This window comes from Rhinolophus sinicus, chromosome 14, assembly GCF_057876585.1.
Source record: "Rhinolophus sinicus isolate RSI-liver-muscle chromosome 14, RSI-T2T, whole genome shotgun sequence".
In the NCBI taxonomy this organism is placed as follows: Eukaryota; Metazoa; Chordata; class Mammalia; order Chiroptera; family Rhinolophidae; genus Rhinolophus; species Rhinolophus sinicus.
In genome coordinates, this window is record NC_142514.1 from 10,568,504 (window position 1) to 10,596,191 (window position 27,688).

The 27,688-nt window shown below is 42.9% G+C and overlaps 1 long non-coding RNA gene across 3 annotated transcripts; it reads right to left on the bottom strand.

The window, feature by feature from the left end:
• Positions 1 to 355: 355 nt before the first annotated feature.
• On the bottom strand, positions 356 to 26,337 carry LOC148755345 (uncharacterized). Of its 3 annotated transcripts, none has more exons than XR_016018544.1 (5): positions 25,796 to 26,337; positions 12,989 to 13,116; positions 11,014 to 11,123; positions 2,102 to 8,664; positions 356 to 1,867 (listed from the first exon to the last, which is right to left on the bottom strand). It is a non-coding gene; the product is annotated as an uncharacterized LOC148755345 (long non-coding RNA). The 3 variants fall into 3 exon arrangements; XR_016018546.1 differs by having other exon boundaries at positions 356 to 4,807; positions 7,718 to 8,664; positions 25,796 to 26,332; XR_016018545.1 differs by having other exon boundaries at positions 356 to 5,542; positions 7,718 to 8,664; positions 25,796 to 26,332.
• Positions 26,338 to 27,688: the final 1,351 nt, after the last annotated feature.

Here is a 27,688-nt window from a genome sequence, read left to right on the forward strand (position 1 = left end):
ACAAGCGTGGGCCGTACAGATTGCTGGAGCTTAGGTACAGTGCTAGAGATAAGGAAGGAGGTGAGGGTCAGAGGTCAGGCAGTGGGAATGAGGGAGGCAGCGGCACTGGCCGTGGGGCTCTGAATATTCGAGCACCATTGCTCTTGGGATGTGAGTTCTTTGTTTCGTGCTGTATCATCAGTGCAAGCTCCATGGAGGAGACCCTCACTGAGTACCTGTGGAGTGAATGAGGGGCTACCTGGGGGAGTTCGCAGTGGAGTGACATAAAGGATATTTTACTTTCTTCCTCCTACCTTCATTTTTTAAATAACAGCTTTATTGAGATATAATTCACATATCACAAATGCACCCGTTTAATTTTTTTTTTTTTTTTAGCCAGTAGCCTTTGGTATATTTACAGAAGTGTACAGTCATCACCATATCTATTTACAGGACATTTTGATCACCCCAGAAAGGAACGCTATACTCATGAACAAGCACTTCCCGTTTCTCCCTCCCCTGGCAACTGCTAATCTATTTTGTGTTTCTATGGATTTGCTTATTGTGGACATTTCTATAAATGGAATCATACAATACATAGTCTTTTGTGCCTGGCTTCTGTGGGGACAGAGTCCCAGAGAGCAGTTTCCAGGCTCTTGGCCTCACGTGGAAAGGTGCTGGCTCAGGTAGTAGATGGCCGTTAGCTGTGGCTAATTGACCATCAGCTGTAACCAGTTAGCCAATTAGCCACTGATATAACTGCCATGCTGCGCTGGTTGGTCAGTCGGTTGGTTGACAGGCAGAGAAGCGGACAGCAGGTTGCAGGTCATGTGGATCCAGCCTCCAGTGAGACTATAGTGGTATCACTCCCCTATCTATGGCTCTGTGGGTGTTCCTTTTTGGCCTCATCATATCCTGCGTTCTTATGTGGGGAGCGAGACCAGAGACCCTTCAGGCTGCCTCGCACAACAAATGGCGGAGTGAGCAGGGTCCCCCGCACAACACTTCTTTCTGTTTTCAAAGTTCATCCATGTTGTAGCTTGTATCAGCCCTTCATTCCTTTTTTATTGTCGTCGAATTGTATCCCGTCATAAGAATTTACCACATTTCATTTATCCATTTGTCAGCTGTTGGACACTTGGGTTGTTTCCATTTTTGGGCTATTGTGAATAATGCTGCTATAAACATTCAGGTACAAGTTTTTGTGTGGACATATTTCTCTTGGGTATATACCTAAGAGTGGAATTGTTGGGGCAATACCCTGTTTCCCTGAAAATAAGACCTAGCTGGACCATCAGCTCTAACGCATCTTTTGGAGCAAAAATTAATATAAGACCTGGTATTATATTATATTACATTATATTATATTATATTATATTATATTATATTATATTATATTATATTATATTATAGACCGGGTCTTATATTATAGTAAAATAAGACCGGGTCTCATGTTAATTTTTGCTCCAAAAGACGCATTAGAGCTAATTGTCCGGCTAGGTGTTATTTTCGGGGAAACAAGGTATTTACATTGTTATGAATTGGAATAAATTCTTTACAATAAGCACATAATTCTTTCACAATAAACCAATTTAAAAATATTCATTTTTCTAAAAAGATAAGCTGAATCCATAAGAAAAAATAATGGCCCCAAATTTGAGGTAGGGAAGAAATAAGGGCTGGCTGACAGCCAGGACTGAGGGAGGCCAGCATCAGGTTAGTATGTGCCTTTGAGCAAATCACCGCCCTTCGCAGGGCCTCACCTGTGAGTTGGGGATGGGGTGGGAGTAGGCAGGGCAGCAGCTGAGGGCTGAGCTGGAATGAAGACCTGTCAGGCTCCTCCCAGCCCTGACAGCTCAAGATCTGAAGGCAGGCTGGGTTCCCACACCTGGTTAGAGAGACAGATTAAGGAAATGATCTGGTCTTTTGAGTCCTCTCCCTAAAAGGATCAATGCTATAATATCGGTTGCCTAGGCAATAAGGCCAAATTCAACCCAGAAGAATGCTTTAGGTCACACCCTCTCTAATCCTTAATATGGATGAATAGAAATAAAGCGATATTTAACTCTATCTGCCATTTACCTTTCACTCTAAAATGCTTCTCAAACTAATATGTACGTACACACACAATCCTGGGCCCCTTGTTAACATGCAAATGTCGAATCAATACGTCTGAAGTGGGACCTGAGATTCTGCAATTCTGAGCTCCCAGGTGACGTCAGTGCTGCTGGTCTCCAGGCCACCATTTAGTTTTATTTTTTTCTGTTTAAAATATAATGCAAGTTTATTATAGAGATTTTGAAAATACAAATAAAAGAAAACAAACATCAGCTGTAATCCCAGCATCCAGAGAATTCATTAACGTTTTTGTATTTATTCTAGTACAGACCACAATTTAAATAGCATGGCTCTATCCCTCCTACACAAGGGAATGAATTGGCACTATACATTCTTTGTCATTATTCATTAGGGAAACCTGTCCCTATTGCATGGTATTTTGATGGATCTCTCATAGTTGTTTGATGAGTAGATGAATGAAAGAACAAAATGCTTATTCCTGTTCCCAGGAAGAATGTGAGGAGAAATAATGTCATTTAACTCTTTCAATAACCCTGTGAGATAAGAAGGTTATCCTGTTTTGTAAATGGAGAGGCACAGAGAGGGCGAAAGGCAGGGCTGTGTTGTGTTCACCAGTGCTTGTGCCTCTACACTAGAGCACCTCACTTCCTGTTTCCCACCTCCTGGTGTTCACTGGAGCTGCCTTTCAGCCATGGATGTATCAGCTAGCCCCAGACAGAAAAAGGATATAAGATATCTAAGCCCTAAGATCTCCTATAGGTATGCAAATTTATGTAACAAAGATGTTCCTCGCAGCATTATTTATGACAGAGAAATGCTGGAAACTCCAGGCACACCGTGGAGTTGCTAAAAGGTGACATGAAGCCATGCAAACTGCCTTCCTGTTAAATGTTATCACCTCTCATTTCTTTCTTGGTTTTCTTTACTACTTGTTTTGTTTCTTGTCTATCCCCTCCAATAGAATGTAAATTCTTTGAAGGCAAGGATATTGCTGGGTCCCTAACTTCTGAGCACATGGGAGGGGCTCAAGAAATACCTGTTGAGTGAACATAAATATTTTGAGATAGCAAGTTAAAAAACAAGTTGCAGAATGGTATGCATAGACTGATTCCATCTCTGTTAAAGGAAAAAAATGTTTCAATTTGGGTAGATAAAAATCTGTAAGTCCGCATATTCATTATCTCGGGGGTTGGGAATGGAGATTATGTGTGGTGATTCCCATTTTCCATTGTTTCATTCTGACTTTTTTTTTACTATGAGCATGATTTCTTTAGTAATAACAAAAATAAATGTTTGTAAAAGAATAATCATCCAGACTCCTTTTCATGTATGCAAGGATGGCTATAAAAGAATGTTTATTCCAGCACTATTTGTAGTGGCAAAAGCATTGGAGGTGACCATTTATCCACTTTAAAACATACATTGTTTTAATTTTTTACAGTGAACATTGCAATGGACTGAATGTTCATGTCCCCCATCCCCCAATTCATATGTTGAAATCCTAACCCCCAAGGTGATGGTATTTGGGGGTGGGGCTTTGGGGAGATGATTAGGTCAGGAGGACAGAGCTAGCTCTCATGATTGGGATTAGTGCTCTTCTAAAAAAGACTCCAGAGAGATCCCTCACCCTTTCTACCATGTGAGGACACAGCAGAAAGACAGCTGTCTATACATGAGGAAGAGGGCCCTCGCCAGACTCTGAATCTGACTGTGCCTTGATTTTGGACTTCCAGTCTCTAAAACTGTGAGAAAATACATTGCTGTTGTTTATAAGCCATGCAGTCTAGGGTATTTTGTTATTGAAGCCCAAACAGACCAAGACAAACATATATTTGTATAATTGTTACAAAAACAAACAAGAGGGTGGCGATATGTAGGCTAGCTGGCTTGTGACGCAGAGAGCAGGCGGCTCCCTTGGGGCCCACGGTCCAGGAGCCGCTGCACCTGACTGAGCCTACTTAGTCTTTTTTTTTTTTTTTTAATTTATTGGGGTGACAATTGTTAGTAGAATTACATAGATTTCAGGTGTACAATTCTGTATTACATCATCTATAAATCCCATTGTGTGTTCACCACCCAGAGTCAGTTCTCCTTCCATCACCATATATTTGATACTTAGTCTTTTCTTGTCCCAGCACACCGTGCGAACAGCACAAACCGTGCCTGGCAACTGTGACCAGGAGTGGAAACCAGGTGATCTGCTGTAGAGACCAAATGCCCAGATCTCCTTAGGGACGAAAGACAGAAGTCCTGACGGTACCACCGGCTTGCCACCAGATCCGCCCATCACCTCCCAACATGTGAGCTTGTCTCTGGAAGCTGGGGTCACTTTCTCTCTGGCTCAGCTTTCATGGATTCCCAGCTCACCCTGACCATACACTCAGGACAGGATAAACAAAACCCCTAAAGCGGGGGAGCTGGGTGTGTTCTCAGAGCATTCTGGGAAAATAAGATCCAAGTCTCAAGTCTGGCTCTCTCTGTTGGGCAATTTCCCTCCCTCATTGTCCCACACAGGTTAGAAGGCACGGTGGTGAACCTCTCTTTGATAATGATTTCCCCAACAACTATTGATGCAGCTGGCAAATATTTGAAGGCATTAGGACTTCCTCCTGCCTTCAAAAATGTGACAATGTATGACCACAAGTTCAAAAGAGACAAGTACTTCCAAATGAGGGTCCTGCAGAGACTAAGAGGTCCCTGGAATGCATCCATTCTGGGGGCTCCCGGTCCAATACCAAATGAAGAAATGCTGAAATAGGTTGACAGAAATTATAGTCTATTTTAAATGCTTACATTAAATGGATGAACCCTTTTAAGACACAAATCACATTGCAGGTTTGCTAGTCACAAGATGATAGGAATTATAAAAATATTCATGCACAACAGCCCATAGGCTATGTGACCTGGAAATATGACACACGTTTAAAGTTGTCTGATGGATGTCTTCTTTCATGCCTGCCTGGGAAAATCAGCACAGTATGTAATGGTTGGTGCCTGCCCATGTGTGATCATTCTCTGTCATATCACTCACCTAGTTTGTTTTCATCCCCACACTTATCTCTGTCAGAAGTCGCCTTATTTGTTTCCTCATTTGCCAAATGCCCCCTTTAGAATACAGGTGCCCCGAGATAGGACCCTTCTCCATGCACTGCACCACTGGCACATAGTAGGCACTCCATACATTTTGATTAAATGAATGGATATGTGATATCTTCATTTATCTTCGAGTGTGGGTATACACACACACACACACACACACACACACACACACACACAAAATGGGATTTGGTGCTAAGAGAGACTGCATTCCATAGGGCATGATGGTCCCCAAGGAGACTAGCAGATCTCTGGGGTTCTCCTGAATTCAGGGCGGTGATACTTGAGCTGGATTTGAGAGATGAGTGTGATGGGGACTTGTGGGAAGGAAGAGGCATTTTCCATCTCCATCTGCTCTTCTCTCCGAAGGACAGTAAGAGGGGAGAGGCTGTTCAAGAGACCATTGCTAAGTGAAAAAGCACGCTTCAAAAGAGTTTATCTAAAATGGTCACGTTATTGCAAAAATCAATAATGTTACTAACATAGGAAAGGTTGGGGAATCCACACCACCTTGTTGATGGTGTTGACTCTCAGGGTAGAGCATTTGGGGGAGATTTTACTTCTCATGCTTTGGCTTTACACAGTGCTTAAACTTTATATATATATTTATAATCAGTAAAGAAAGGTAAAAAACAACCTCGTTACATGGAATTGTTTCACAATGTCTTACACACTTTTCTCTTTCCTTTCTGCCTAGAAAGTTCTGTTTCGTTTTTGGATGAGTCAAAATGACCAATTACAGGAATGCATTTGAAACATGCAGGGTTAATTTGTCTTTAAGCAGAATACCCCTAGACTATAGGACCTCGCATTGATTTTAGGATGTGCGAAAGAATATACGTAACATATTTAAGTCAGGAGGCATAATAAGCTGTGAACTTGGTGCTCAATTTAGGAATTAGAACATTACTGATAATGGGTCTTTCTCTGTCCCATCCATCCCCTGAGTCCCCACCAGAGGAAACCACTATCTTGAATTTCGTGTTGAACAGTCCTTTCTTTTTGATTGTCATTCCCATTAAAAAAAATAATTTTAATGATAAATGCATACATCCTTATTCAATATGTCTGTGAACATTCATCAAGTTGTATACCTATAATGTGTGTATTTTCTGTACATACATCTGTATGTAAGAACATCAATAAAAAGTTAACAACAAAAGTAAATAAATTAAATTTAAATTTAAAAAGTTAACCACAACGTAAGTGCCGGTGCTCAGAGAGTTCCACCCTAACAACAACGTAGGAGGAACTTGTGCCCTGGGCTCTGCTTTAGAAAACCCTGCTCAGTGGCAAGTCCACAGAGCCAAAGGGATGTGCCCATCCAAAGGCCACAGCCCCACTTGTCCACATTGCTCTAGGTACCCAGACTCTAGAACTCTGGCCCGAATGCTCTGGGTCGACCTCCAGAGCCTGCACAGGTCTCTTCCAGGGTCCATTCTTCTGAGAGTTGACTGTCTTGCTGGTGTGTGCACCTCTAGGCCAGGTGAGTGGCCAAGCACTCTTTTTGTAGGAAGTGTGGCTGGCAACTGGATGTGGAGGCTGGGATGTCCACACATGTGGGTATGAGGCTCTCGAGGTATCGAATGGCAATCGCGGTGGGAAGAGAAGAAAGGGGAAAGGCCAAGACCAACTCTCTTTGAATTGCCACCTCTAGTTTGGAACTCCAAAGGGTCTAAGAATTTTACATTTGAACCTGGCCTTCCAAATTGTTACAAATGTGTATTTGTCAAGATGGGAGGAGAGAAAAACATTCCATTTAACAGTTTAACTTGATTTGTAGCTTTTATATATTTAGACCTAGGTATGTGAATCTCCACTGGTATTTTGTTCCAGGCCCTGCAGATGTTAGGTTGAAGCTGTGCTCAGGGCCCATCCCCAGAGGGGACGAGGTTCTAGGATTTTTTCAAAAGCCCCTCAGGTGATTGTTGTGTGCAGCCAGAGTTGAGAATTTCTGTTTTAATATGTATTTTTATTAGTTTTGATGGAGCTATTGTATCAGTTCTTTCCTTTACTGTCTGCTCAGTTTTTCTTGTGTTTTTTTTTTTTTTAAAGATTTTATTGGGGAAGGGGAACAGGACTTTATTGGGGAACAGGACTTTATTGGGGAACAGTGTATACTTCCAGGACTTTTTTCCAAGCCAAGTTGTTGTCCTTTCAATCTTAGTTGTGGAGGGCGCAGCTCAGCTCGAGGTGCAGTTGCCAGTTGCTAATTGCAGGGGGCGCAGCCCACCATCCCTTGCAGGACTCGGAGTTGAACCAGCAACCTTGTGGTTGAGAGCCCACTGGCCCATGTGGGAATCGAACCAGCAGCCTTCGGAGTTAGGCGCATGGAGCTCTAACCTCCTGAGCCACTGGGCTGGCCCAGTTTTGTTTTGTTTTTGTTTTTTTAATCTTAAGAAACCCTTCTTTACCCAGCATTCACAGCAATTATCTCCTATATTTGTCTGAAAGTTTTGCTTTCATATTTAATATCGGGATTGATTTTCATCATGTGTAGTGAGATAAGATCGATTGCATCTTTCCAAGTAGATTACCGATTATCCCAGTACTGTTTACTCACCAAATCATCCTGGCCCCAGATTAGCAATGCCATGTGTATCTCACCTCAGGGGTCATACAGGTGTGGCTCTGCTCTGGGACTCTTTTTCCTGTTCTATTAGTGAGGCTTATCTTTCTGTAATTCACGTTTATCGCTTGTGTAATACGTTTATTTTTCTGTTAAAAAAAAAAAAACCACTCTCAGGAAAATCTTGGAAACTCATTCACCCATATCTATGATTGTTAATGGTGGTAAAATGATACACTTCCCAAGGTGCTTTTAACTGAACAGGGATCACACTTAAAGCGAAAGGAGAGAAGCTCCAGTAGTGACGTTTCAGCTGAGCCAGCCACTGAGGTGGGTGGTATGGATGTGGAAGCCAGCATCATGACGTCCCTGAAATCATGCCACCCAGGTGGCAACACCTGCCGGACACATAGGCCAGTCCTAGCACATGGGTCAACATTTCCCATCACTGGGACAGGGGCAATTTGAGGAATTTATTTACTTTTCTAGTAGACAGAGGGGGAGATTGAAAAGGGGAAGACTAGAGAAGTACTGGGTTGGCCCCTGGCATCGGAGGGACCTGCATCCATACCTTGTTATTGACCGTGATGCTTTTTCCAGGGTCACGTTCAGCCTTTGTATAACAGAATTCTGCTTAGGGTGGTAGGCTTTTCTTAGATGAACAACTAGCTACCTCATGGAAAACACTAGAGCAACTAGACTTTTTGGATCCTGAGGGCCTGAGTTTGAGCACTGGCTCTGCCACCCTGAGGCTTTCATGTGAGTCTCAGTGTCCTTTACAAAGTTAGGCTAATGCTGCCTCCATGAAAAAGTTCTAATGAGCTGAAGTATTGGAAGGGGTTTCGTAAGTTACAAAACTCCTGCCAAGTGTTTGCTCCATGGATGTCTGTCTAGCCTTCCATATGAATGTCATCTTACATGATTACTCTCCGTAGTCTTTCCTAAGGGGGAAAAAGAGAGACACTTGAGTTTAAGTTTTGTAATTCACTTACCCTAAATAACACTGAGCAAGAGATGAGTCACAACACATGAGTTACAGCCCGGACATAGCTTGTTGGAACCATTCCCCAACATTTTTAGCCAAAACGCTGTCCATTCCTCAGTGTTCTCCCTCTTCTGCGTCCCACCCCAGCCAAGGACTGACTCAGACTTAAGGGAGAAGTAGCATGAATTCAACAACCTTGTATTTAGCAACCTTCTTATATTCCTACACCGAGCCGGATTTTTTAGGTAAGGAGAGCCCCAGAACTAGAAGTCTTCAAGCGACCAAATCAGAAGTTGTCAGAGATGTTGTAAATGGGATTCAGGCATTTGATGAGAGGTTGGACTAGAGAAACACTAAGATCCCTTCCAACTATAAGTTCTACGTGGAAGAGTTCCTGCCTTCTAGAAGTGTACAATCTAGTTAGGGTGATAAGACATGAACAATATGAACATTTGTAGGAAAAAGGCCAAAATGAATGACAATGAAGAAAATGCTGTAAGACCTCAGAGACCACTGGGGGCTGGAGAGGGACGCAATTTTGGAGGTGGAACTGAAGGAATGAGTAGGATTGGGAAGGGGAAAGGAAAGAGAAAATACATTTGTGGGAAGTGCCTGTGGACAACGTTAGCCAAGGCTAGGAATTCGATTCAACAATCATGTACTGAGTGCACCTCTGGGGCAGATACAAACACAAATCAGAATTTCAGTCCTGAAAGAATTCTGAAATATCATTTTGGTGTTACTCAAGTGACTTCCTCTTCAAGCTGAAAGTGGTTGGTTGTATGGACAATGGAGTTCTTTGTTCCAGGGCAGTGAGTCACTGAAGTAAGGTGGAAACCTTACCCAAGGTTGGCCCAACAGCATCACGGTGAGTGGGCTTCTGGACTCTGTCCTCCAGCCCATTCAACCCATTTTTAATCGACTGCTTACATAAAATCTACTTCTATTTGGATTACTTAAACTACTTTCTGTTTTTCCTAACTGTTCTGACTAATATAGCATGTAACAAATGGATACTTTAAATTGTATGTTGTGTGGTGATAGAAGTTGTCACAGGGCACCCAGAAGAGGCCCTGGCACAAACATTCATTGGGGTAGCACTGAGATTGACCAGGTTGCAGTAGGGAGGTGGCTACGCTGAGAGGAAGAAGGCTGGGAAGATTCATTTCACTGGGTGTCTATAGCCAGACATTCTTGTAGGCACTGGAGCTTACATTCCAGTGGGAGATGTAGACAAAAACAAGTAAGCAAGAGACTGCAGGGAGGGGCCGGCCCGGTGGCTCAGGCGGTTAGAGCTCCATGCTCCTAACTCCGAAGGCTGCCGGTGGGCCAGTGGGCTCTCAACCACAAGGTTGTCAGTTCAATTCCTCGAGTCCCGCAAGGGATGGTGGGCAGCACCTCCTGAAACTAAGATTGAACATGGCACCTTGAGCTGAGCTGCTGCTGAGCTCCTGGATGGCTCCGAGCGTTGGTGGGAGCGCATCCTCTCAACCACAGGGTTGCCAGTTCAATTCCTCGAGTCCCACAAGGGATGGTGGGCAGCACCCCCTGCAACTAAAATGGAACATGGTACCTTGAGCTTTTTTTTTTTTTTTTTTTAAAGATTTTATTGGGGAAGGGGAACAGGACTTTATTGGGGAACAGTGTGTACTTCCAGGACTTTTTCCCAAGTCAAGTTGTTGTCCTTTCAGTCTTAGTTGTGGAGGGCGCAGCTCAGCTCAAGGTGCCATGTTCAATCTTAGTTTCAGGGGGCACTGCCCACCATCCCTTGCGGGACTTGAGGAATTGAACTGACAACCTTGTGGTTGAGAGCCCACTGGCCCACGTGGGAATCAAACCAGCAGCCTTTGGAGTTAGGAGCATGGAGCTCCAACCGCCTGAGCCACCGGTTGGAATCAAACCAGCAGCCTTTGGAGTTAGGAGCATGAGCCCCCATGTGCAAATCTTGAGGCAAAGCATTACAGGCAGAGCAAACAACAAAGATAAAGCCCTGAGGTGGGAATGAGCATTGTGTATTTGAATTACCCTTGCAAGATATGGTAAATATTTTTCAACTGGGTGAGGTATGCGGGTTTAACCCGTGGAAGCACTCCCTTGGAGTTGAGTATCAGACAGGTATGGCTTAATAAGCCAGCCTGCATGACCTGAGACAACTAAAGTTGGAAGGATTGAACCAGCTGTCACTCAAGGAAGGTGGGTTCTTGGTCTGTAACGGCCAATCAGGGCAGAAGCAGCAGCAACATTGCAGCTTGCTAGTCAATGAGAGGCTAGACACAACTAATCCAACAAGGCAAATGCTACTTACATTCTGGACACTGTTGGGGGCATTGCAGAGCTCACAGGTATTCTCACGCACATTGTTAGTTCTGTAAGATACAGAGGATAGTTCTTATCTTCGTATTGTAGATGAGGAAACTGAAATGAAATGATTTACCTGTTATATAGTGAGCTACAGGCCAGCCTGAGACTTATTTTTCCTGAACCCCAATCGAGTGTTCATTCCTTAAAGAAGAGTCATAGGGAGTGGCCAGTTAGCTCAGTTGGTTAGAGCACGATGCTCGTAACACTGGGGTTGCTGGTTCCATCCCCACATGGGCCAGTGTGAGCTGCGCCCTCCACAACTACATTGAAACAACTACTTGACTTGGAGCTAATGGGTCCTGGAAAAACACACTTAAAATAAAAAAAAAGTTTAAAAAAAAAAGAGACAGTCATGTGAACCCCAAGACGTTAAGACCAGAACTCTAAATAGCTGATGAGTGGGGGAAAAACTTCCTTCTGTCATATCTCTACTCCCTACCTTCCATTTCCAGACATACACAATTTTGGGGGCCTCTCTGTTCCTCTCAAAATCCATGCTTAATTTTCTATCACATCCTTATTAATATTAAACGATAAAGTTAAATATATTGTTTCAAATGCAAGAATATTGCATTTGAATGAGGGACAAATCTTAAGTCAATGAAACAAGTAATTTCTGGAGTAGCTATCCAATAGAAAAATAATGTGAGCTGTACATACACTTTAAAAATTTCTAGTAGCCACATTTTAAAACAGGGCAGATTAAATTAATTTTAATATATTTAAATTCAATTGATCAAAATATTGAGTAAAACACATAATCAATATAAAATATTCATGAGATAGTTTAAATTCTTTTTTTTTTTTTGGTACTACCGTAGGTCTTTAAAATCTGGTGTGTATTTTACACTTACAGTACGCCTCCATTTGGACTAGCCATGTTTCAAGTACTCAGTACCACCTGTGGCTTGGACAGTCCCGGGCAATGCAGCTCTAGAAGCAGCACTGCCAGCATTTGAGACTGACCAGTATGAAGTTGGCAGACCCTTTTTATTGGACAAAGTGTGTTCTAATGTTCCTCATACCACACTAGGTATGTACTGGGTCATCTTCCAAGCATGTACTGGGTCATCTTCCAAGAAAAAGAAATGAAAAGGAATTATAGTTAAGTCAACTTTTGAGATTATGTAGCCTACAAGTCAGCAAACTTCAGCCCTGGTCCAAATCTGGCTCGCTGCCTATTTTTTTTTTCTTTTTTTCCTCCCTTGTCCACCTCCTCCCCTACTCCAGTTCAAGCCATTGTTTCTCAGTCTAGTTGTGTAGGACACAGCTCCCTGGCCCCCAGGGCAGCCCACGGCAGCTCAGCTCCAGGGAGAGCCGTTGTTCACAATCCTAGCTGTAGAGGCCACAGCTCACTGGCCCATGTCGGAATAGAACTTAGGAGCACAGCACTCCAACCACCTGAGCCACTGGGCCGGCCCGCATTTTTTTTCTATAGTCTTGGAGCTAAAAATGGTTTTCATGTTTTTAAATAGTTAGAAAAATTGACAAAAGAATGCTTCATGATATGTGGCAATTAAATGAAATTCAAACTTCAGTAATAAATTCTGTAATAAAATTGTACTAGAATGCCTCCATGCTCACTTGCTTATATTTTGTCTGTGGCTGCTTTTGAGCTACAGTGGCAGAGCTGAGTAGTTGCCATAGAGAAGATATGGCCCGCCAAGGCCAAAATAGTATTATCTGGCCTTTTACAGAAAAAGTTGGCTGAACCCTGGACTGGACTAGTAACTCCGATTCTAATTGGTGGGAAATTGAGGCACAAAAAGAGAAAATGGCCTGAGATCACAGTCAGCCAATGGCTGAAAGAATTCCTTGGTTCTCTGTTAGTGTTCTTTTCAGTATACTATCATATCAAAGCAGATAAACAAAAGTTTCTCGGTTTATCATGCCAACGACCATTTGGTCCTTTAATATACCTTCTTTCTGCTCATTCTCACACACAGGCCCTATCTCGATTTTCAGCATGGGCAGCTGCATCTGTAACCTCCAGAGGGCAGCACTGGCTAAGGTGACTCCAGAGTGCGACCTCTTATCCAAGAGATAACTAAAATGAAAAAAGAAAGAAAGAAAAAACAGGTCAAAAAGGCCCTGAATTGCTTTTGATGACATGCACACATAGGAGTGCAAATGTAAGACAGGTTTGATCTTTATCGTTTTGGACAAATTGCCAAAGGTGGAATTCCCACATCTAGCTAAAATGGAAGGTACAGAAGCCAAATCAGCAGCAAAAGGTGGTAATTTCAGAGAGAAGCACCCTATTTTCTGAGTATTGGGGGAGCATGGGGAGGAAATTAGTTTTCCAAGAGCGCTAGGGACAGTCTTAGTAGGCAAATGGAGTCGTGCTCATGACCCAGATTTGTCCTGGTTCTGTGTGGGCTGAAGAAGGGGTTCCGTCTCTTCATTTTGGGACGTCTAATAATCAAATGGGGCTAGTGGGGCTTGCAGCCTAATATCAATGAGGTATTTACGAAGTATAATTAATGTTTGCAGTGGGCTTTGAGATCCTTCAGCTTAAAAGGTGCCCTGGGCAAGATGCAAGATGGACTGGTGTTATTGTGAGGGCAGGTATATTTTGTGGGTGTCACCACTGTTGTTGTTTACGGAGGCAGTGGGGCGGGGGGGGGGGGAAGTAGGTTAAGACCAGGTGGCACAATCTTTCAACGTGACCTAGAACTGGGCCACAGGAAACCTGTATAGGCAGACTATCACATCAGATGGTGTAGAGAAATTTCACTGAGAATGCATAAATCCCCAGAGGCAGAATAGTTAGCTTCATGACACATAATCACACCTAGAAGAAATCTGGTGGGGCTAATTAGAAAAACACATATGGCAGTTCCGGCTTTACAAGGAAGGGGACTGAGTTGCTTTACTCAGCAAATATCTTTCGTCAGCTTGAGCTTGACTTCCGAGATTTTCTGAGAACTGAGTATTTTTCCTAAGCAATCCTAAAATGCCTTGTGCTGGGTAACAGCAGGAACTAGGCTGGTTGCCTAATTAAGCATCCCCATATTGCAACACTTAAAAACACTTAAGGGAATCCCAATGAGTTCCTAATGTCTGATTCCTAAATTTAATCCTAAATTGGTCCACTGAATCCTCTTGTATGACCTTGGCTAATTACGTAATATCTAATTGCCAGTGATAATGATGAAAAATGGAAAATGATGGCATGAGTTAGTTGATTCACTTCTCCTTGCCGGTATTCCACCAGGACCAAAGAAAAGGGCTTCTCCCAGGAATACAACCTCAGCATATTAGAAATTGCTTTCAAACTCAAGCAATTAACTATATTACTTACTTTAGTCCCAATACTAAAAAAAGGGAAATGCACTGAATGGGATTTTTTTTTTCAGCCAAAACTTTGGTCTAGATTTGTCCTATAATATGTGGGAACACCATGTAGATTTATCATGAAAATAGTCCAGTGTAGTGGGGTATATTTAAAAATCCTCGGCAGAAACATCAATAAATTTATAACCTTATTCTGTTACCTAGAAAAGTAAATCCACAACTCCAATACTGTATTTGCTTTGGAAATTATAATCCATGAAAAAGCGAATGAAGAAAGAAAAGAAAAAGAGAGGTAATATAACACTCATGTGCCCAGTATTGTAAATGTAACTGGAATGTAATTTATGACATCCACATAAAGCTAATTGACTTAGATAGTTTTGGTTTTCTGGCTTTTGTATATTTTTGTCAGTTGTGTAACATTACCTGGTTTATCCGGTCAAATCCTATTTTATGCAATGTTGTATTCTGTCCTTGAGTTTCAAACCAGTTGATAGAATCTTTTTTTTTTTCAGTTGATAGAATCTTTAGGTCTCATTACATCCCTCTAAGAAAAAAAACCCATCCAACTAATAATGATTCTATTTCCACATTTATATTGTATTTCTCATTTAAGGAGTGAAAAAACTCAGTAGACTTTATCTTAACTCTCCCTAACAGAAACATCTCAGATTTGAATAGCACTTCTCAGTTTATAAAGCACTTTTACATCCATTCTCTCATTTCATAGGTCTTCAAAACAACCTGGTGGGGTAGATATGACATATGTAGTGTAGTTATTTAATAGATTCATTTCTAAAATTAATTCAATGACTATTTATTGAACAACTATTGTTTGCTAGACACTGTTTTAGATAATTAACATTCGGTGGGAAATAAAACATACCAAGACCCTGCCAGAAATGTTTGGGACTTGCCCAAGAACACAGATAGTAAATCCAAAACCTTTTTTTTTTTTTTAAAGAATTTTATTGGGGAAGGGGTACAGGACTTTATTGGGGAACAGTGTGTACTTCCAGGCCTTTTTTCCAAATCAAGTTGTTGTCCTTTCAATCTTAGTTGTGGAGGTTGCCCTTTAGCTTCAAGTTGTTGTCCTTTCAGTCTTAGTTGTGGAGGGTGCAGCTCAGCTCCAGCTCCAGTTGCCATTGCGAGTTGCAGGGGGTGCAGCCCACCCCTTGTGGGAAGCTCAGCTCAAGGTGCCTTGTTCAATCTTAGTTCAGGGGGCGGAGCCCACCATCCCTTGCGGGACTCTAGCAACTGAACCGGCAACCTTGTGGTTGAGAGCCCACTGGCCCATGTGGGAATCGAACGGGCAGCCTTCGGAGTTAGGAGCACGGAGCTCCAACCACCTGAGCCACCGGGCCGGCCCACATTGGATGTTTCTAACCATTGATTATAGTTCCGCCTTTTGGAGAAATATAGAACCAGCTTTGTTGGGATTTTTTTGTTGTTGTTTATTTTTGGTGATGAGTCCTCTGAATAGTTGAACTTACTTATCTTCAGGTGAAACATCCCTAGTTCATTTATTCTGCATTTGTTCAAGAAATATTTCATTGACTTTGAAATTAAATTACAGAATGGGAGGAGTCTGTTGCAAAAGGAAAGCAGAAAAATGGAATGATAGCCGGGAAGGGAGCACGTGGCTGGGGAAAATGGTTTCAAGAGAAATTTGTTTTTAAGGTGGAAGAAATGACAATACTTTTTCACAACACTACTGATACAGTTGAGAGTTGACGTGGGTGGGAGGGAGTTGACTGTATCCATGTCCCTAAGTGGGAGAGAGGGACTAGATATGTGAAGGAACTGGCTTTACATAGGAGTTTAAAATAGTTCATCTAGTGAAAGACCGGAAGCCAGAATGTATGGGTCCAAATGCTGGTGAACAGATGTGCTTGAGCAAGAAACACCACTAATATACTAAGAGGCAGAGTCAAGATAAGTAAATTATCTATGCTTCACTTTTCCAATTGAAGATGGGAATGATGATACGGTACACAAATCAAAAGGTTTTGGAGGGCCGGCCCGGTGGCTCAGGCGGTTAGAGCTCCATGCTCCTAACTCCGAAGGCTGCCGGTTCGATTCCCATGTGGCCCAATGGGCTCTCAACCACAAGGTTGCCAGTTTGATTCCTTGAGTCCCACAAGGGATGGTGGTGGGCTCTGCCCCCTGCAACTAAGATTGAACACGGCACCTTGAGCTGAGCTGCTGCTGAGCTCCCAGATGGCTCAGTTGGTTGGAATGTGTCCTCTCATCCACAAGGTTGCCGGTTCGACTCCCGCAAGGGATGGTGGGCTGTGTCCCCTGCAACTAGAAAACGGCAACTGGACCTGGAGCTGAGCTGCGCCCTCCACAACTAAGATTGAAAGGAAAACAACTTGACTTGGAAAAAAAAGGCCTGGAAGTACACACTGTTCCCCAAATAAAGTCCTGTTCCCCTTCCCCAATAAAAATATTAAAAAAAAAAAATCCAACGTGAGATTTGTACAAATATAGTTTCAATGTCTCCAATATAATGGATGCTACACCTTTGCAAAGTAAGAAAAGAGATATAAACCTTTTTAAGATATAGTATTCTTGGACCTCTCGAGGGGTTGAATTTTCATCACATACCTCCACACCAGCAACCGATGCACTTAGACCTCAGAAATACATCTCAAGTCAACTAACTGGCTTGTTAAAAAAAAATGGTCCTTGTTCCTCAGCTATATTTTGAATTCTACATCACTGATTCTCAGGAGGTGTGAGAAAAGTCCCACAAAGCAGATGTATTAGAATCTCCCAGAATTTTGATATTCCATTCTAGGGAGACAGTGTTCCTCAACCCCCAAATGAATCACCACCATTATGAATCAGTATAACTGATGAAAGTACAGTGAGTGCTGGAACAAGGGAAAAACAGTTGAAGATTATTCTATATAAACTGGAAAAACAATATTTCATGAGTAATTAGAATATGTAAACTCAACTATATAATATGCTAGGCTTCATCCAAATTGATAAATATTTAAACTATTGTTTCGACGACTATTCAGCATGTTTCAGGACAAAATATACATAATACCTTATATCTGTATATTATCACATGCTCCAATAATGGTAAGGTAATACAATTGAAGATAAAAATTTTAGCTTCTGTATGTGTCAGTATACAGGAGACAGAAGGTGGAACTTGAACCCAGGATGATAAATACAGTTTCAAATAAAGCACGTAGCCAAACTAGTTAACTATTGTTCACTGAGGTTTGGCGGAACTAGAGCAGGTGACAGGTGACAAAATCCTGTTGAAAGGAAAGATCTGGGCACTTAACTCCTAGGGCGTTACCATTCTTGTGATGGAGTCAGTTTGCCACCAGTGTTCCAATATTTTTACAGGAAATACAACAAAGCGGCACAGTCCTCAGTGATACTGAGGTATACACTCGAGAAACCAGGGCAAAGTCTGCTTTGTGGCATCTCTAAGCCTGACTGCAGGACTGGCTGAGTCACCTCAGACCACTGGTGAGCACTGATGGTTATATAAATTCCAGGAAAATCTCTGTGCTATATTCTTTGTCCTACTGACCAAATTCTTCCAAGTACTGACTGAATTCCAAGCTCAGGATTTGCAGATTTTATAGGAAGTAGTGTTCTTCTCCAAAGAAATTGTATATTGTCCATGTCGTTGTGAAACAGGTACAAGTTTCGAAGCAGGCTATATACCCTGAGAGTGTAACAATTCTTCCAGAAGCCTAATAGCGTTGAGTTCCCGATTCTTGCACTGATCCAAGAACTTTCTGAAACTAAAGATATTTTCTACCATCACAGTCCCTGGCATCTTCTCCACCCCCAACTCCACTTTCCCAAAGACTTGCTGATTTTTTTCTTCAACCCAATCAAGCTTTTTGCCCCCACTGCTCTCGTCAAGGTTACCCATGACCTCTATGTTGCTCTAACAATCAATTCTCAAGCCTCATCTTAACCTCGCAGCAGCATTCTGGTGGGTCACAGACTCCTTCAAACATTTTCTTCACCGGAGTCCAAGACACTACTCCTCCCTTGGTTTTCCTCCTACCTAGCTGGTTTGCTCCTTCTCAGTTGCTTTGCAAATTCCTGATTTCTGTAAAGTGCCTCAGGGCTTTCCTGGTTCTTTCCTTCTACAGAAGGTGCCAAAAAATGTATATACATTTTATGAAAGGAAAACTGTATTAAAATTGTAATACTCAGTATATACCAATAACAAAGGATGAATACAAATCACGTTTGACTTCTGCAATTACAAGAGATGCTCAAAGTGCTTACCATCCGCATCCAGACACTTCTGATTACGGCAAACTACTGCTTGAGCAACGTTGACCAAAGTGTCCACTTGTATCGCTGTGCAAGCTGTTTCAATTTCTTCCCCAAGTACCACCAGTATAGCCAGTTTTCTGCTGGTGTAGCTGGTTTTCCATGGTACACCAACCACATCCTTTAAGGTCCCCCATAGGTAGAAGTCAAGGAGTGTTAAGTCAGGAGAACATGGGGGAAACTCAACCGCACCTCTTCGTCCTATCCATTGTCCAGGCAAATTCTCACTGAAATTCTCATCGAGGTAAGTTCTCACGTCTCGGTGGTCTTGCACTCCTTGAAGGACAATGGTGCTTCCACCATTTTCTCTGACTGTTCTGCCTGTTGCATGTTGCATGGTGACGCTGATGCTAGCATTCATTTGATTAACGCCATTTTTTAAATTTACATTTTTATTGGGAAATATTGGATATTGGGGAACAGTGTGTTTCTCCAGGGCCCATCAGCTCCAAGTCGTTGTCCTTCAATCTACTTGTGGAGGGTGCAGCTCACTGGCCCATGTGGGAATTGAGCCGGCAACCCTGTTGTTCAGAGCTCGCGCTCTAACCAACTGAGCCATCCGGCCACCCGATTAACCCCATCTTTTGAGTGAACGTCATACTATTAATACACATTGCTACCATAATTCAATTCAACTCCAAAAAGTAATACATAGGTAACATCTCTTAAAATGTGTATACATTTTTTGGCACCCATGGTATATCTGCTTACTCCCTTGGTGATCTCATTCAGTTCTGGACTTTGAATGCCATTTACATGCTGACAACCCTGCCCCCTACCATATATATTATATATAATGCATAATATACGAAGATGACATATATAAAAAACTGTATGATCAGAACTTCCTCCTGAACTCGATGCATATCCAACAGCCTACCTCATGCTTCCATTTGAATATCTAATAAATACCTCAAACTGAACGTGTCCAAAATGAATTGAAATCATTTTTTCCTCCCCTCCCCTTTTCCTCCCCTCCCCCCACCCAATTCCGGATCAAGCCGTTGTTTTTCTGTCTAGTTGTGGAGGATGCGGCTCACTGGCCCATGCTGGTATTTTGAGCATTCTACCCCACCTGGCTCACAGCAGCCCAGCTCCAGGGATAGTTGTTGTCCATAATCTTAGCTGTAGAGGGCACAGCTCACTGGCCCATGTGGGAATTGAACCAGCGACCTCAGCGTTAGAAGCACGGCACTCCATTCACCTGAACCACCCGGATTCCCCAAAATAAACTCTTGATATTCCCCTGGAAAACTGTTCTATCCAGTGTTCTCTATTTCAGTTGATTGCAACTCAGCCTTCTAGTTGCCCAGGTCAAAAACCTCAGGCTCAGCCTTGACTCTGCTTTTTATCAACTCCATGTTCAACCCCTCAGAAAGTCTTCTTGGATTTATCTTCAAAATATATCCAAGGTCCCTTAGTCATTGAAGCCACCCTATTTTTTCATTTGGATTACTGAAATAGCCTCCCTCACTTGGCTCCTGCTTCTATCGTTTGTCTCTTATTCTCAACACCTCTCAAAACCTAAGTTATATCATGCAACACCTCCACGCCAATTAAAAACCAAAGTTCTTCCGCTGTGGTCTACCAGTTTCTATAGATCTTACTCCCACTCCCCTTACCTCTTTAACGCCCATCATCTCCTGTCATCTCCCCTTTGCTCATTCTGGTTCAGCCACACTGGTTTCCTTGCTAGTTTTCATATATGCCAGTCGTGCTCTTACCTGAGGACCTTTGCACTTGATGTTCCCTCTGACTGACCTCTTTCCTAGGTACCCAGTTTGCTCCCGTAGCAACTTTAAGTCTTCAAATATCTCAATAAGGCCTACCCCGACTGCTCCATTTAAAACTGCAACACGTGCTTCATCTCTCTTCTCTATTTTCACCATAGCACTTACTGCTCTTTATTTAATTTCCGTTTAATTATATTTACTATTTCTTCTCACCCTTCCACTACAACCCCTGCCCCCCCCCCGCCCCTATACCCCCTTGCCTTCCCCAACCAGATTAGCTTCTAAGCTCCGTAACAGGGAAGTTTTATTCAGCGATGTATCCTAAGTACTTGGAATAAGGTTGGCACAAGGTTGATGCTTAAAAATTATTTGTTAAACATCTCGACTTGCAGAAGATCTCGACTTTTAGAGAAATCTTCTTGATGTACCACGTTTCCCCGAAAATAAGCCCCAGTTAAGATCGTCAGCCAGACGGACACATTTAGTATGTTATGTGTTATGACAATGTTCCAGAAGAAGAAGACATGACTGTATTTGAATAAATGTAGATTGTTGTACATGAAAAAATAAGACATACCCTGGAAATACACCGTAATGCGTCTTTTGGAGCAAAAATTAATATAAGACCCGGTCTTATTTTCGGGGAAATACGGTCGGTATAAGACCCAGTCTTATTTTCCGGGAAACACAGTATTGTCTAACTAGGCCATTTAAACTATGATGCCAAAATGATAAACCTACAGTTTTCATATAATCTGCACAATTGTCAGGATAAAATTTGGTTTTAGGTTAGACCATTTGTACTCCGGCAGGACAAATGTTGGGTTGTTCCAGGAGTAATTTTTATTTTTATAGATGTGTTTCTATTTTTCTAAGAAACATACTGTTGGCTGCAAGGATATGTTCTTTGAACTCCAAAACTTCTGAAGTGCTGAACTTCTGAGTTTTGCCTCAAAGGGGAAAAGACTACTACAGCATGTGGGAATGCTTAACTGCTGCCAAAAATATTTTGAAGGACTTCCCATATTACCTAAGTCTTTAAAGGAGCTCATTTATCTTTACCAGGAGAAGGTTACTATTATTGTTAAATTCCCTCCTATTCTAGAATTTGGCTTGAAAAGCTGTCCTTTCCTGGAACAATGGATAGAGATACTTAGTATTTCTATATGTTGTTTGGAAAAGTTGCATACAAGCTTCACCAAATGCCAAAACAAAATAATCAAAAAACCAAAAGGATGAGCCAAAGAGGCCTAGCACATACCACTTCTATTTTACACTGGCTGCCTTAAGGGTCTAGGTATAATTAAAGGTTTTGGTTAATAATTAAATTTCATCCAGCGAACACAAACTGGTACAAATTAACTCAGAGCCTCAGTTTTAGAATTAGAAAAATTACACGAACAATGGATTAGTAATCTTGGAATTCACTAGCCCTGCCTGGCTTGACAAACTGGAGACCTAGGACTACAGGTATAAAAGCATTTTCACTCCTGCGGCGGATCATGAGATTGTGGTATTTCAAAATCTGTTTATTTGAACATGGCTCTCTGTAAGTCTAAAGTTCACCTGTTTAAGTGTTTGGGCTTTTTGGCCTAGGAAGTTGGAAAGTGTATTGAAGCCAACATTAGGATGGGGGAGGAGGATTATTTCTAAATTTCTGTTTAACTGTTTTGCAAACGTCTGGCATGAGGGAGAGGTGAACAGTGCAAAATACTACCTGCTCTTAAGAAAACACAAATTGCAAACATTTTTGTGGTGCAAAAAAAGGTGTGCTTTTTGTGTTAAATGTAATAGTTAAAGGTGTGAAATAAGTATGCATTTCATAAATGAAAACAAACTCTAGGAATTAAAATTTAAACAGTTTCTTCTACATCTGTACAAAGTAAAAGACAAGTTGTGCAATCATTGTCTGAATTTCAACTGCTTGGCTAATTAGGGGCAAACTATTTTGTCTGCATTAGTAAGATATATCCTAATTTCCCAATAATATTAACAGTTCCATATTATTTTATTGCGGAGGAAAAAAGTAACAGCATTTAAAAATATTTAACACATTTCATGAGCTCTCATCACCAAAAGAATATATATATTGTGCTTTACAGAATCTTGAGAGAGCATAAAAAATTAAACTACAAAATAGTTTTAGCCAATCTGGAACTAAAACAAAACTTGGAATCTAACAGCCACTCCTCAGATGTTTCTTTCTTCTAGAAGCCATCAAATCCTGATCTGTGCCCTCAACAATATATTTTTTTACGTTTTCATCCTATCATTATGCGCTTAACCCCCTATTACTGAAACAGATAACCACCCCCCTGTAATTACATATAGTAAGAAACAAAACAAAAACCCTACTGTAGCTGTGACACCAAAAGACTTGAGCCAGGAAAGGCTGGCTCGGTTAGAACTCATGCTGCTGTGAAGAAAAACAAACTTAAGAAAAAAACTTAAACAAAAATACCTTGCACAAAAAGCAAGGCTGGAAGACAAATTTAGCAGCATTACTCTTGAATTTCCTGGCTTTGTTGATGCGAGCCGCCAAGTTAACATTAAAATGCCAAGATTCACATTTAAATATTTCCCTTGAAATCAGAAAAACAATAGCTCTTTCAGGATTTGAAATGACACTAGAAGGCACATAATAGAGATTTTATTGAGTCAATTTGTTATTTACATACTCGCATGAGACTTAAAAAAAGAAGTTAAATAGAAGTCGTTCTCAACAGACAGAAATAAGATAGTCTAAACTATTGTTCCAGTTTATGGCTCAGATATAATGGGTTATAAAAACCTTATCTGAAAAGAGTGGCGCAGTGCGTGCTTCACAGCCAGCCAATGAAAAGCAACGTCTCAGTTCTCCTACGGCTGACAGCACTTCAAAGGCGCCACTTTTTTTTTTTTTTTAAAGAGACCGACCTCTCAGTTACGCCGGTGTTTAGCACCTTTGTTGGGTCTCCACGGGCGAAGCTGCGCAGTATAACTTCTATGTACAGCGCCATTATGGTTCAAGGCCGGGGACGCAAACAGGTTTACTACTGCCACCAACACAGGGCTCCAGGAAGCGCCTTCCTTCTCAGGGTGAAATTCCAGCTTCCCACGGTTGAGTTCTGAGCACTGCCTCATAAAATGTATCCCTTTCACATAGCAAGGGTGGGGCGGAGAAAGCCCCATTTCTAAGGGCTTAGTGGGCAGGAAAGATCGTGGGCTCTGTGCACGCCTCTCGGCGGCTTTTCTGGGTTTCACACGCCACGCGTATCCAGCGAGCCTCCGGGGCGGTCCGCAAGCGTCGAGCCCCAAGCGTCGAGCCCGGAGGCGAAGAACAAAAGGGACGCGCTCGCCTGTGCTTCTGGTGGGGGGAAGCCCGGGCGCTGTCGCCAGCCCCGCCCCCTGCTACAACGGCCGCCCCTCCCCCACCGCCCTTCCCCCCACTCGGCCGCGCGAAATGGCGGACGCGCCACAAAATGGCAGCCGGGCCAGGTCACAAGCGGGCGATGACCGAAACAAAAAAGGCGCCGCGGACCCCCTGCCCCCAGCACGACCGTGCCGGCCCGAGCTTCCTTTCGGTGGCTGTCAGGGGCCAGCCCTCCTCGGCACTGGCGCGCCGTCGCGGCCCCACGGCCATACTCGGCCTTCCCACGCCGCCCCATCCGCTGCCCCTCGGGTCCACAATCGACGCGGGGTCCCTTTGTACGGGTGCTGCCTTTGCTCTTCCAAATTACCCCTCTCCAGGAGGCGCTCACGTAAAAAGGGATAAAACTGGAAAGAACTAAACAGTGGAACACCTGCGGGCCACCTCTGCCCACCCAGGACGCCCCTTAGGTGCAGGAAGGGAGCGTCCCTGCAGGGTCTCCACACTCGCAGCTTTAACTTTGTCACCAAAGAGAAGAAAGGAGGGACCAAAGAACCTCTAAATGAGGGGGAAGGAGACAGGGGTTAAAGGCCCCCCAAAACCAGTACTTCGGCAGCCACGTGGAATCCTAACGCCATGAGCCCATACTCCAGAGCGCAGCGAAGAGCCGCGGGAGCCCACGAGCGCGCACAGGCAGCTCCAGAGGGCGGATGCCGGCTTTCTCTCCGTCACTCAAACATCCAGTGAGCGTTTTAGGCTTTTCATCGCCTCCCCCAACCCCCCCGCTCTCTCCCTTCTTCCAGTGCTGAAGGGCCTCGGGGGCTGGGCACAGGCAGAGGAAAGAGCGGCTGCTGAGGTCCCCAAAGCTTTCCCTCTGCCCTGAGGGTCTCGGTGGGGTTGGTCTTTGCTTTGGCCGTGGCTCCATGGCTGGAGGGAGGGCGGTGGCGGTGTGCTTTAGATTTTTTGCTTTCTTTCTCTCAAATGCTCGCTTCCGTGTGCTCCCCATCCCCCAGCTTCCCTTGGGCTCCGTCTTTCCAGAAACTTCTCAGAAACTCAGCAAAAAGGCTGAGGCTCCGCCACCACCTCCCTCCCACAACATGCGCAAGAGACTGGGCAGTGAGCGCGGCGCGCGCGCGAGAAAGAGTGGTATGTGCACGCGCACGCGCGCTCCCCTCGATGGGCAGGGTGGTTCTCGCACAATGAAGGGAACAGGTTTTTCTCCCCTCCCCCAACGTCCCGTCGTTGCGCAAGCGCGTTGGGACAACTCCCCTGGCCTTTGAGAGAAGGGAGGGCAGGCCCCGAGCGCTCGAATAGTTGCACCGCGCGCCTGCGCACTGGGTCGTCTTCGCCTCGCCGTCTTTTCCACGCTGCTTGCGGTAGCGGCTTTGATGTGAAGTTCCTCTGAGCGGCTCCGTTGTGCCCTACTCACTGTTCCTCAACTTCCACTTGCGGAAACTGTAGGCTCTTGAGGAGTTATTAATTCTGTACCGCGGGTTTCCTGGAGATTAGCCTTCCTTTGTGCCTAAGGGCTGAGGTTGGACCGTGTCTCTGGCTTCCTTCCACTCTTGCCTGCGCCATGTTTGGAATGGCTCCTGACTGGATTCCCTGTCTGGTGTGTGGAGGAGCTTTCTCCAAACTGGGGAAACAGCCCTGGCCGAAGGACTGCGTGTGGGCGGGCTAGCTTCCATGAGGCGCTGTGTGCAGTTCTTACTGAGCCAAAATAAAAAGGTGTCCTTTATTTGGAACGCTGCCCTTGCTGTGCTCGTGCTGGCGGGGATGGCCGCTAGGTTTGTCCTTGGTGTGTGGATGCGGACAAACAAAGGGCCCTGGCGGACAGCTCTGTCTCCCTTTGCAGAATTGAGTTTGCAGAATGGTAACCATAGTAACCGTGTTTACTCTTAAAGTGACTCCCCCCCCTGCCCTTCCCTTAGGAATGTGGTGGAAATTATTGCCGAGGTTGTGGGTTCTTATAAAAAATAAATAAAAATAAAAAACCACCCCCACCCCCAAAAGCTCTTTACCTTGCCATGTAATCCGTTTCCATCCAATCCCGTTTTTGAAATCCAGCAGGTTAAGGTTCCCTTGGCAGGACACAGGCTGGTCACTTCTCCAGTGTGAGCTTGTTTCCTTGGAGTGATTGCCTTCCTATGTTCGTTAGCGTGTAATGTACCTTGAGATCCTCATAGATACAAGATTTAAAAGAGGGAGCTTGTTTGCAAAGAAAGCACCTTGCAGGCTTCTAAAGACTGACGTGGCAGTTCAACTTGGGATTTGACCGTCACGAGCTGCATTTTGTCTCTGAAGTTGTTTGGCGGTGCTAACTTGCCGGCAGGTGCGAAAGTACCATTGACAGCGTGGAGTCCGAGGTCAGCCCAGGTCATCGCTCTGGGCGGAGCCACTCAAGTGATTCCTAAGGAAGGGAGATCTTTTTTCCTGGTGGGAATTTTGAGTTGATGCTACATTCAACAGGAACTTTTGACATATAAAAAGCTTTCTGTTGGCTGTTGAAGTACTAGTAAGCAATAGAATTCTCCCCCTGCTAACAAGGCTATAATTTGAGGCTTGGAAATGACCAGATCAACGCTTCCTTGAATTTGCAGAGTTTCTGTGAGATTCTGTTTTTAACAAATTATGGTTAACGAAAATCTTTAAAGTCAAAGTTCCTACAGCAAGGATAACACTACTAAATGATGGGAAGAAAATATTGAGTATGTACGCTTTATAATTTTGAATAAGCATAAAATCAAGTTCTTACGTGCTGTCTAATATACTCTGGAAACTGATCTTGAGGGAAACTATAAGTTGAAAACAACGAAGGACAAAATATCTTGGTGTGAAGCCACTTTTTTGGGTGAATTTTTTTAAAGTATTAATAAAAGGTTTATGCTTGGGTGTGCGTTTATCTTGTGGGGTGGGGAAAACACAAACCCCCTTTTTCAGTTCATCTCACTATGCCACTCCCACCAGCTAACAGTATACAGTGAAATCTTTAGATGTGACTCTTGCTGGTTCTGTTTTCTTCGAAAAACCATTTAAAATTAATCTAGCATCTTTAAAGAGAGTTATCCTGAGGCATTCTCTTTTCAGCCAAAGTATTTTCCAAATAGAAATGTAAGGGATGGTTCCAAGGACTTTCGTTGTATATGGCCTGAAAAAAAACACCATTATCTCCTCTATTAAAATACTGAAATTTAACTGTTTAAAAGCCTTACAAATAATTCCAGTATTTAATTCAGAAATGCATCATGTCCTATACTTAGTCTTTAAATAGAATGTGGTTTTATTTTAAGCCAAGAGATTCCAAGTGTCTAATTATTGACATATAAGAAAGCAATCATTACTATCCTGAAGATTAATGCCAGATATTGAGGCAGTTATGTGATTTAAATAAGCATTACTATTAAACAGCAATTATTGAATAAAATGGAAAGTTTTAAAACATATTTTGAATGAGTATATAGGTAACTTTTTTATTGCATTCTCTACTTAAAACTAGAGTCAGGCCTTTGAGAGGAGAGGTATGGGAACTTAAAACCCTAAATCTTAGGAAAATTTCAATACATATGTAACAAGTTACTAAACACATTTTATTTGGTATTATTGTTTTTGAGGTTCCATGAGTGCACTTTGAATAGTGTTCTCTGAATTAGTAGCTTTGATTTATATTATTTATATTCTGTTTACTTCCTCATGTTTAAGTTACAACCTCCTACTTGGGGTTTTTTGGCTAATGTATAGCACTTATAGTGAAGAGGTTAAGTTTTTTTCTCACATGAGGATTAGCTGTAGAGTTTTAAAAGATTCAATGGAACCTCTGAGTTAATGTAGAGAATAACATTTTGTTCATGTGGGATCTGGTAACATAAATATGTTGATTTAATGTAGTCAAGTATCAACATTTCAGAGGAATCCTT